The sequence below is a fragment of the Haemorhous mexicanus genome, chromosome 14 (assembly GCF_027477595.1).
Source record: "Haemorhous mexicanus isolate bHaeMex1 chromosome 14, bHaeMex1.pri, whole genome shotgun sequence".
Classification (NCBI taxonomy): Eukaryota; Metazoa; Chordata; class Aves; order Passeriformes; family Fringillidae; genus Haemorhous; species Haemorhous mexicanus.
Genome location: NC_082354.1, coordinates 14,015,552 through 14,025,353, shown reverse-complemented (window position 1 = coordinate 14,025,353; position 9,802 = coordinate 14,015,552). Strand labels below are relative to the sequence as shown.

At 49.7% G+C, this 9,802-nt stretch overlaps 1 long non-coding RNA gene across 2 annotated transcripts; it reads left to right on the top strand.

Moving 5' to 3' along the window:
• The first annotated feature begins 2,510 nt into the window (after positions 1-2,510).
• On the top strand, positions 2,511-9,045 carry LOC132333658 (uncharacterized). Of its 2 annotated transcripts, none has more exons than XR_009488224.1 (3): positions 2,511-2,634; positions 4,274-4,336; positions 6,576-9,045. It is a non-coding gene; the product is annotated as an uncharacterized LOC132333658 (long non-coding RNA). The 2 variants fall into 2 exon arrangements; XR_009488225.1 differs by having other exon boundaries at positions 2,546-2,634; positions 4,271-4,336.
• The last annotated feature ends 757 nt before the right edge of the window (positions 9,046-9,802 follow it).

Sequence of the window (9,802 nt, the reverse complement as noted above, 5' to 3'; positions counted from 1 at the left end):
GAAAATCAGAGAGCCTCAGAGCATCTCCATATTCCCTGGAATGGGACAGAGATGCCCCAAGAAGCAGGGGACAGTGACAAACAGGACCCAGGCAGGGCCCCCACAGGTGTGCCCGTGGGAGGGCAAGCAGCAAACAGCTCTACTGGGGTATTTTGGGCTTTTTGCTTTCTGCCCCAGTGATCCGTGGGGTGCATCTCTGCTTGGTGGCAGCAACCGTACAGCATCCATCTGCAAAACCACCCCAGCACGCAGAACCCCTGGCCCTCCCCCCGGTCTCTGTGAGCAGCATTCATTCCTCGCTCTCGCTGTAGATCCGGCACGCCGAGTCCTTTCTCCCCAAGAGTATTCTCTCTTTACAAAGCAAGATCATAAAGCGGTGACATAATCCAAGCTTGGCAAACACTTTTGCTGATGTTAAGCCAGTGCCTTTCGTGGTTCTCACTGCAGCTTTTGAGGCCATGATATACATGGCGCAACCAGCTGATTAAATGTGCAGGAGCCTCCCAAGATACCATTTCATCCGAAACGCTGACATTTATATTTGACTTCCAATAAGTGTGGGGCGCTTTTTTTTTTTAATTTTTAATTAGTTCTCACAGGGGTGGGAGTCAGACACAACTACACAATGAAGTTTTCCATAGAATAGGTATGATTCAACCAGATGACTCCTGGCCAGACTTCCTAAACCCATCTACCTTGCAGAAGAGCCTCGAAGCCAAATTAATTAGAGGCCACCCACAAGTAGATGTGATTCTGTGTAGATGAATCTCTTTGCCCATTCATTCCCTACCACATCTGCTGAGATCTCAACATTCATGCTAAGGGTGAGTGGGAGGGCTCTGGTGCAAAATAAATGACTAGATTCGTTTCGTTTTGGCACCAAGACTTAGCCAGCCAGTGAGGCCGAGTAGTAAACAATAGTAATGTGGAAAAAAAGTTTAAAAAAAAAGCAGCATATAAGATGCCTCAATGAAGAGGTGTGATTGTTGGCAAAATGTGTCCCATTTGAGTTTATGGGATGTACAGAGTCTTTTTATTAGGGATACTTTTTGCTATTAGCGTAATAAAAAGGACCAATTGTTTCTGCCATCTGAGAAAACTCTTGGTGGAACAGGCATAAATCCAGGAATAATTAAGAAAATAATAGTGCACACCCAACAAGAAAAACATTATTTGTTTAAAGATGAAGTCCCTCTAGAATACTTGGTAGTGATTGTGTTTCTTTCAAAAGAGGGGGAAAAACCCTTCTAAATGAAAAGCAGCAGCCATCAGCTCATCTCTAAGATCTCGAGTGGAAAAAGCGTGGGGCTGTAATCCCCCTCAGTGGTGAGGCTTTTCCGTTTTCATCGCTCTTATCAGCCTTTGCAAGTTGCAAAATAAAAGTGGTTTTGCCCCTACATGTTTCCACCAGAGGATCAGAAGCACTTTACAAAGCAGAATTAATTGAGCTTCGCTGCTTCACCTGTGAGAACAGAACAATTATTTAGCAACAGGGTTTGGGGGGTTTTTTGCTGTTTGGGGTGGGGGTAGAAATAAAAACTGCAGGAAGAATTCAAACCCACCAGGCCAACAAGAGACTTGGCTGCTTTAACCACTTCCAATGATGAATGTGACAAATCTGCAAGTTTCTGACCACCAGATCTGGGTTCTTTTGGAAAGGAACATTTGCCTCAGCATCACTTTTCCCAGGCCTCATCTTGTCAGGCTCCCCACCAGCACGAATCACCATTCTCCCAAGTTCTGACTCTTCACGTTTAAAAGTCTCTGGAAAACCACATCTCCAAAGAGCCCATCCTCCCTGCGAGCACATCGCGGTGCCATCGCACACCCAGGATATGCACTGTGGACTCCAAGATCCTACTCCCACTGCTCCCGTGTGACTCCGGGCAGGTTATAAGGCTGTGCCGGCTGGACGTGGGAAAGCCTGCAGGTTGGAGAAACGCAGACTGAGAATCAGCATTTGTGGAGAACTTAGCATCACAGTAATGTGGAAAAAAGAGAATGATTTTAAGTCTTGCTCTGATGTCATGTGAGTGCATGGAGAGACCCACACACTGAATAATAAGACATCAACTTTTACCCAAGCAGGGCTGGAAAAGCATCATCCATTTTCCGTCTGGGTTATAAGAGGCCATAAACTCCCGACGGAAAGGCAGCGGAACGAACTGGTTCGCACGAAGGGCGAAGCTGAGCGTTCCCACCGCTCCCGCGCAGCTCTCGTGTTTTACACACATCTGTTTACTTTTTCCCTCATTGAGTTTTTTTTCTCTTCACGCGGCTTTCGGCGGCTGCGGGGGCGCGGCGGTCGCGGCGGTCCCGGCTCACAGCCCCGACCGGGGGCAGGTGAATCCTCGCCCCGGCGCTCCTGGCAGCCGCTGCCCGGCGGGCGCCGCAGCCGCAGCCGGGCCGCGCCGGGGCCGCGCCGGGGCCGCGCACCGGCAGCGGGCGGTCCCGCCGCACCGCGCTCCGCTCCCCTCCCCGCCCCGCCCCGCGCCGCGCCCAGCCCGGCCCGGCCCGGCCCGCCCCGACGGGCGGCGCTGCGGCCGCCCCCGCTCCCAGCAGCCTTTGCAGCCGCCTACAATGAAATTTGCGAAGTTTTTTCGGTTTCGGCGCCATTTTCGAGTGGACTCGGAGGTGAGGAGGGAGGGCGGGCAAGGCGGCGGGGCCGGGGCGCGGCGGGGGGCGGCCGGCGCCCCCCGTGCTCCGTCCCCGCTGCGGGCGGCACGGCACAGCACGGCACGGCCCGGCCCGGCCCGGCCCGGCCCGGCCCGGCCCCGCGGGGGGGACACGCGGGACGGGGCGCGCTGGGGGGGGGCTCGGCGGGACCCCCTCCCGCCGCTGCCCCGTGGGCGGGGTCGCGCCGCTCCCCGCGGGGCACGGCCGGACACGGGCCCGGCCGAAACTTAGCGAGGGGGCGCAAAGAACTTTCAAAAACCCCCAAACAGCCCCCCCCAAACTGTTAAGAAAACTTTTTTTGGGGCGGGGGATGGGGAGCGCGGGCGCACCGGCAGCCCCCCCGGGGGGAGCCGCCCCGCGCGGCACAAAGGCGGCCCCGGGGGCTCGGGGCCGTGGCGCAGCGGGCGGTGACAGCGGGGGGGACCGGGGGGCGGCGGGCGGGGCCCCCCCGGGCCGTTGGTGCGGGAGCGGCGCGCGGGGCCGGTTCCCACGTGGGTGCGGGGCGCCCCGACCACCCCCCGGGTGCCTTTTCCTCGCGGCTTTTTTTTTTTTTTTTTCATTCCCCCACTATTAATAATTTTTAAATCTTTTTTTTCTATTGAGCCGCGCCCGCCCCCCGCAGGTGGGGCTCGGGGTTGATTTCTTTTTTTCTTTTCTTTACTTTTTTTTTTTCTTTTTTTTTCCCGTTTCCCTCTTTTTTTAAAGCGAACGCGGGGACCCGCGGGCTGCCGGTCCGGCGCGGAGTCTGCGCGCCCTCGCACGTAGAAAATAGTTTTATACGTTTAAAAAATAATGTGTAACCAAAGAATCATTCGCCGAAATAATTTAAAATATTAAAGAAAATCCAATTGGCAACTAGCTTTTGCTTTTTTTTCTCTTTTCCCCTTGCTGGTTGCTTGCTTTGTACAGGAAATTTGAATATCCTGGCAAGGGCCAGCTTCCCAGGGCAGCCTCGCAGCTCTCTGGGAGCTGCAGTGATGGAGCAACATGCACAGCGCTGAGGCTTTTCCCTCTGTAATTGATCCTACGTACAATATTTTTCCCATATCCGCATCGGGTATATAAAGACAATTTTTTTGCGTTTGGAGAGTGAGTTTTCCAAGGTTAAATCATTAATTGCTCCCCCCCAAAAAACAAATTCTGCTTGTGTGTCTTATGCGTGTTAAGTGTAGGTGAGGGACCATCTGCCAAGTTTCGTCATCTTCTGTTCTGAAGAAATCCAAAGAACTCACCGGCAACTGTGAAAGTCTGTATTTAGTTAATCGACTTTGGTGGGAAGTACAGTAAAACTCAGCTGCTAATGCAGTAAACGTTTATGAAATATAGGAAGGAAGCTTTAAGTAATGCTTCATGGAGACTTAACCCAAATCTAAAAAGGAAAAAAAAAAATTCAGTGTGCTTGTTATGTTTTGAATTATTGTTCATCAGACCAAAAAAGAAATAAGTTTTTTGTTTGGTTTTTTTCCCTGTTCTTAACAAATAAACTTTATAGAAATTGGGCTTCCAGATCTGACCCTCGTTGTTTAGAGCTGGATGAGATGACAATGCTAAAACTTGGAAATAACAAAAAGCATCATACTTTTCTTCTCCTCAGCAGTATTGAGAAAAAACTGTGGATCCTGGAATTTTACTGTGGATTTTACTGGTTTTCTGGAGTGCTGTAAGTTGAAGTCTTGTCCCACAGGCCTTTCTAAGCACCAGTAGCTCCCTGTGCCACTAACACCCCGCCTCGGTAAACACAGCTGATCCTGCTGGTAACAATGTTGTGCTCGAGTTTCACCCCGAGTGAAGTTAACGAATTCATTTTTTGCGTTATTTCAATCTGCCCTTTGTAGCTGCAGTTGGGTTTCGGGTGTTCGGCCCCACCTAGGAGCGTGTCGATGCCGTGTGGTTTAGCACGGGGAAGGTGCGCCGTGCTGCAGGGAAAACGTGCTGGGCTTTATCCCAGCTGTCTGCTGCCTCCCTGGCCCTTTTATGGGCAAATTACCGAGGAGAAAAGATTAATTTTGATGAAGCGCGTGAGGAACGACCCGCTCTCACATGGCTTCGACAAGAACAGGCAGGAAATAAATTTTCTGCGTTGGTTTTGTGCCCCTGGGAGTGAGTCGTGGCTGGGCAGAGCGGCGATTTGGGGTGATGGGGAGATGCGCTGTGGGCGCCGCGCAAATGAAAGTGACTTGGCTGCGTGCAGTTCCCTCTGCTCGGGCTCCTTCGCAGCTCCTGCACAGCCCCTTCTCCTCCCGCAGCCCTGCGAGGCAGTTCCTAACGGGAACGGCAGAGCTGGAGCCATGTGGTGGCTGTCGATCAAGCGCCGGCTCTGATCCCAGCTATTGGCCACATCTGTAAATATTCGGACGTGACTTTTGTTTAAACCTCGTTGTTCAAGAGGAGGCAGCAACGAAAGTGTTGGGATTTTTCAGAGGCAGGCAGATATGAAGTGTTCTGCTGGTGTTACTCACACCCTTATTTTCGTTTTGTCACCATAAATTTGCCTTGCTGATGAGTGCCTGGGACCTTCAGCTGTAATGAGATGATTTACTTTAGTTTTTCTGTAAAATAATAAATGCCTTTTTTTTCAGTTGTTTTCTCATTTGTTTCAAATGAGAACAATGACTTCAGGATTTGTTTGTGCATGTCTCCTAGAAAACTGTTGGTTAGCAGAGCTGGGGTTTTTGTTCCTATTTTTTTTCCTATATATAGGAAATGCTTAATATTTTCTTGTCTTTGAGCTCACCTAGCCCTGAAGTGTGTGGGTCAGTAAAGGCTCTGTATGCAAATCTGTCCTGTCATGGGTTCCTGTATTTATTTCCTTTCCTTTCCCATGGCACTCCTCACATTTTTTTCCCTTCTTTTTTTTTCTGGTTAATGTCAGTGAGAAGGGATGAGGTTGTATTTTAAGGGAATCCAGTATTTCAGAGGCAATTTGTTTTAGTTTTGTGTGTGTATTTGGGATTGGAGGGGGGGATGTTTTTTACTTAATTGCCAATATACTTTGGCAAGCAGAAGTTGCATTGTTTTATGAATTGCATTAATGGTTTTCTGCATGTTCAAATTCCCCAGTTATTTGGGGGATTTAATTAAACCTCTGTAGGTGGCTGGCTTACGTAGATGACAGGTAGAAGTTTCTATTTCTAGAAGGAGCTGGTGCACACATGCAGGCGTGGAGCTCTTGGCAGCAGAAGGGCTGTTGCAGTGCTTTGCATTGAGGCAGAGCTTTTGGGGCAGTTCTTCTCATGTTTGGGGTTACCAGTAAGCAGGACACCCCTGTTCCTGGCTGTAGTGAGGAAGCTGAAGGTGCTCCTGGGAGGCTGCCTCTACGTGGCAGTGAGAGAGGGCGCCTGTGGTGTCACCACAACAGCATCAACCTACAAACAGCCTCTCTGCATCTCATCTCCTGCCCTAGGCCTGCTTTATCACCTAAACCAGCATAATTAAGATGTTTCCTTTGCTTTTGGTCTGCCAGGACCTCTAGAGTTGTTCTTGCTGCTGCTTTAGGGAGGGAGGTGCTGGCCATGCTTGTGCTCAATGGCTTTCCCACCTGCCCAGAGCTGCCCCTGGTTTTTCTGGCTGTCTCTCCTTGCTCTACAGCACCTGGGTTATGATTTGGTGTGCCTTGGGTGCCACTGCCCAGAGTCACATTGAGCCAAGGGTGCCAGTAGCCCCAGCTGCAGGCATGGGGAAGATGGAGAGAGGAGGGATGTAGTTACTCTGCTGCATAGTCTGCACTATCTGGAGCTGAAAACTTGATCTATTTATTTTTTTTCTTCCCTAATTTAAAAAATACTTGCACCTGTCTGTGTGTGCTTTGGAAGGGGACCTGCCCAACAGCCTGGTCCCCCTTCCTGGAATTTTCTCTCTCTGCCATTGCCTCTCAAACTCTTTCTGTTGTTGCTTTGTAGCTCCCACTGAAGCAGTGATCTGGTTCTCCAGAGAGGCTGTGCAGGAGCTGATGTGCCTGTGTTCAGAGGTGAGTTGGGAAGGTAAGCTTGTGTCCTACCTGCTCCAAAATAACCTGCAGCATCTGCATCCCTCTGGGTAAATGCAGGTCCCTCTGACACACATATCCTTTCTTGGGTACTGCAGGTAATACCTAGGAGAGCTTCAGGTGAACTCAAATTACCCTGTTCAGCTGCCAATTTCTGATGTAAACTTGGGTTTCCAAAGCACAAGCTAAGTTTGAAAGAATCTGAAGTGGGAGATGGGATAATTCAAACATGGAACTTTTTATTGCATAAAATATTGATGCTGTCATGTCATAAACATGTATATTTTCTCAAATACATATTTCACTGCCTACCCCAAATTTCCAGTTGCCCAGTACTTGGTGTGACTGTTGATTTTCCCTCTGTGCTAGAGGCTGGTGGAGGTGAACCCTTGCTTGAAAAATCCTCCTTACTGAAGAGAGCTCTTGTCCTTGTTGAACTAAAAAAGTCTGGTTTACATCAATATTTTATATAAATATAAAAACATTATTCAAAACCTGAACCTCAAGAACTATCAAAATGGATTCTAAAGCTGACTGTGTTTGCTGTTGCTTTTTTCTTTTGGATTCATTTGAAGAGATGAAAGAAATAAGATTGCACAGGTACAGTCAAGTAAAACATTGTTGCAGAAGTAATTAATGGTGATATTATGTGGGGGGGTGTTTGGATTTAGCTCGTGCAGGCTGAACACTGGGTGCGTGTTTGCTTTGCAGCTAGTAGCAGCTGCTCATTAGGGAGTTGGCCCTGGTGCTGTCCGTGTTGAGGACACTGAAGTGATGAAAATACACTTCTTTTTTGTTGGCAAATATTTGATTCAAATTTAAAATCGCTTGGCATGGGTCCCAAGAGCTTTTGAGATTCCTATTTTTAAGTTTGCTAAAGAGGCAGGGTCTCAATGGCGCGTTGGGCACGAGGGGATGGCACAAGAATTCGAGCCCAGGGCGTCATTTCTGACATTGTTCAGGTTTTTTTGTGATGCTGCTTTTTAAGAAAATGAATTGAAGGAAGTTGTCCCATAACTGGTGGGGCGGAGGGGGAAGGTTGAAAGGAAATACAAAAAATATCAGTCTGTCTGCAGGCTCCTGTGCAGCCCAGGCAGGCTGGTGTGCAAGTGCCACTGGCAGCTGCCTTTTCTGCAGGGCTGCAGCCCCTCCCTGCCCTGCTCTGGTCGTATAAGGCTTGTCCATTCACATAATAAGTAACCATAATTTACTCTTTTTAAAATTAAGGATTTTTTTTTTACATATCTCAAAAATCAAATTGAGCTGAATGAAAGTTTTTTAAGGAAAATTTAACAGGTTTCAACTATTGGAATATGGATTTATTTATATGAAATGTTAACATTGTGACTTCTGGAAAATTGTTGATGTTCAGCATCACCTAAGAGGAAAGTACAAGGTAATATTTCCCCACAGACCAGTTGAAAAGGCTGGGGAGTTCTGCAGGCTTTTCACAGTAGCAAAAGCAACAGATTCTCTGGATCTGAAAGTGTATTGTTTGCTGGGACCCAATACTAAGTGTGGTTTGGGGGAACAGTTAATTTCTGACCTTGTTTCTGAAACTGGTTGGTTTGCACTGTATAACTGCTTGTTCTCTTATAGTTACAGACTGATAGCACCTGTGAAGAAAAAAACCCTGTCCTGTGGTGGTAATGCATGCATGTTAAATGTCTTCATTGTAGAGTGTTCTTCAGTTCTTTATATCATGGTTTAAAAAAAATTATATATATATATTCAAAATACCATTTGGATTGTCAACATTCAGTGGGCTTTGAGGAGATGTAGCAGCACATCATGGTTTGTAGGGACAAGGAGATACAGACCATTCTGGGCTGCCTCATTACCTCAAGGATAAGACAAGAAAGCTTCTGGTTATCATAGATGTGGAAGCTAACACATTCCCATGTATCTCATTAGCTCAGGTATGTGTAGACACGTTCTCTTGGTGCTTGTACTGTGCACATCCTTCACATCCCCTGGGAGCTCGTGTGTCTGGCCCTGCAGGCAGGAAGGACTTGGAGCTCCTTTTTGTTCTCCAACATGGGCATGACCACATCCTATGCTATATCTACCCCTCAGCTATTGCTCTTTGAGCCTTTCCCTGGCAAAGGATCAGCCAAGGGACCCTTGCCCTGTGTTTGGGGCAGAGAGGGGGGGTCTGGAGGCCCTGGAGAGCTGTCAGCAGTGCTCTAGCAGCACGTAAATACTGGAGTTTGGGATTGCCTGTTGCTCTCCAGTATTGCATTGCTGCTTTAGTGAGGCTGGAAATTGGTCCCTGCTGCAGGGCTCTGGCTCTTGGGGTCCCTCCCTGGCACCCCCACGGTGCTTCCCACACTGCAGGGGGCTCCTGGCTCCCCCACAATAAACCACTGCGGAGGCAGCAACAACCAGGGCGTGGTGTCGTCAATGGGGAAGGGGAGGGGGCTGCACCCCAACACTGCTGCTGGGTACCCCGTGCCCCAGCCCAGGAGTGAAGGGGGCAGGGAGCTCTGCCTGCTGCCCAGGAGCTGGTACTGGGCCCTTCCCTGGGCTCTGGGGACAGGGAGGACGTGGGGCTGCTCAGGGACAGTGCTGGCCCCTGGGTGCACCCTACCTCAGAACCTGGGGAGGGGGTGTGGGGGACATAGTGGGGTGCAAGGGCTGGTGGGGACCAGAGCTTCAGCTGGGTGAGAAGGAGGGATGCTCATTGTGCCTGAGGTGCTCATGGGGAAGCCCTGCTGCCTGAGGCATCATTTTCTCCAAATTTCTGCAGCTGTCCCAGCCCCTGTCAGGATACCCCAGCTCAGGCAGAGCTGCCATAAGGGGGCTGCCAGTGGCCAGCAGCATCTGGCACCTGTGGGCCATTGTGGAGAGAGTTTGGACCACCTGAGGATTTGTCTGCAGACCCACGACTGCAGCAGTGATTTCTGCAGAGCTGTCCTAGCCCCATAATGAAAAGCTTTTCCTTAGCATTGCACCACTTGAGGCTTCCAAACCCTGCTGGAATAGACACAAGGGGCCACCACGGAGTCAGGGATGCTCCTGGGAGAGGCCGGGGTGGTGCCTGCCTGCTCGAGATTGATCTGCTCTGGGGTGAATGAACTGTCAGTCCTGCCAGTGATGGTGCATCATTAACAGCCCCAATCCAGCAGCCTCCTGGTGCTG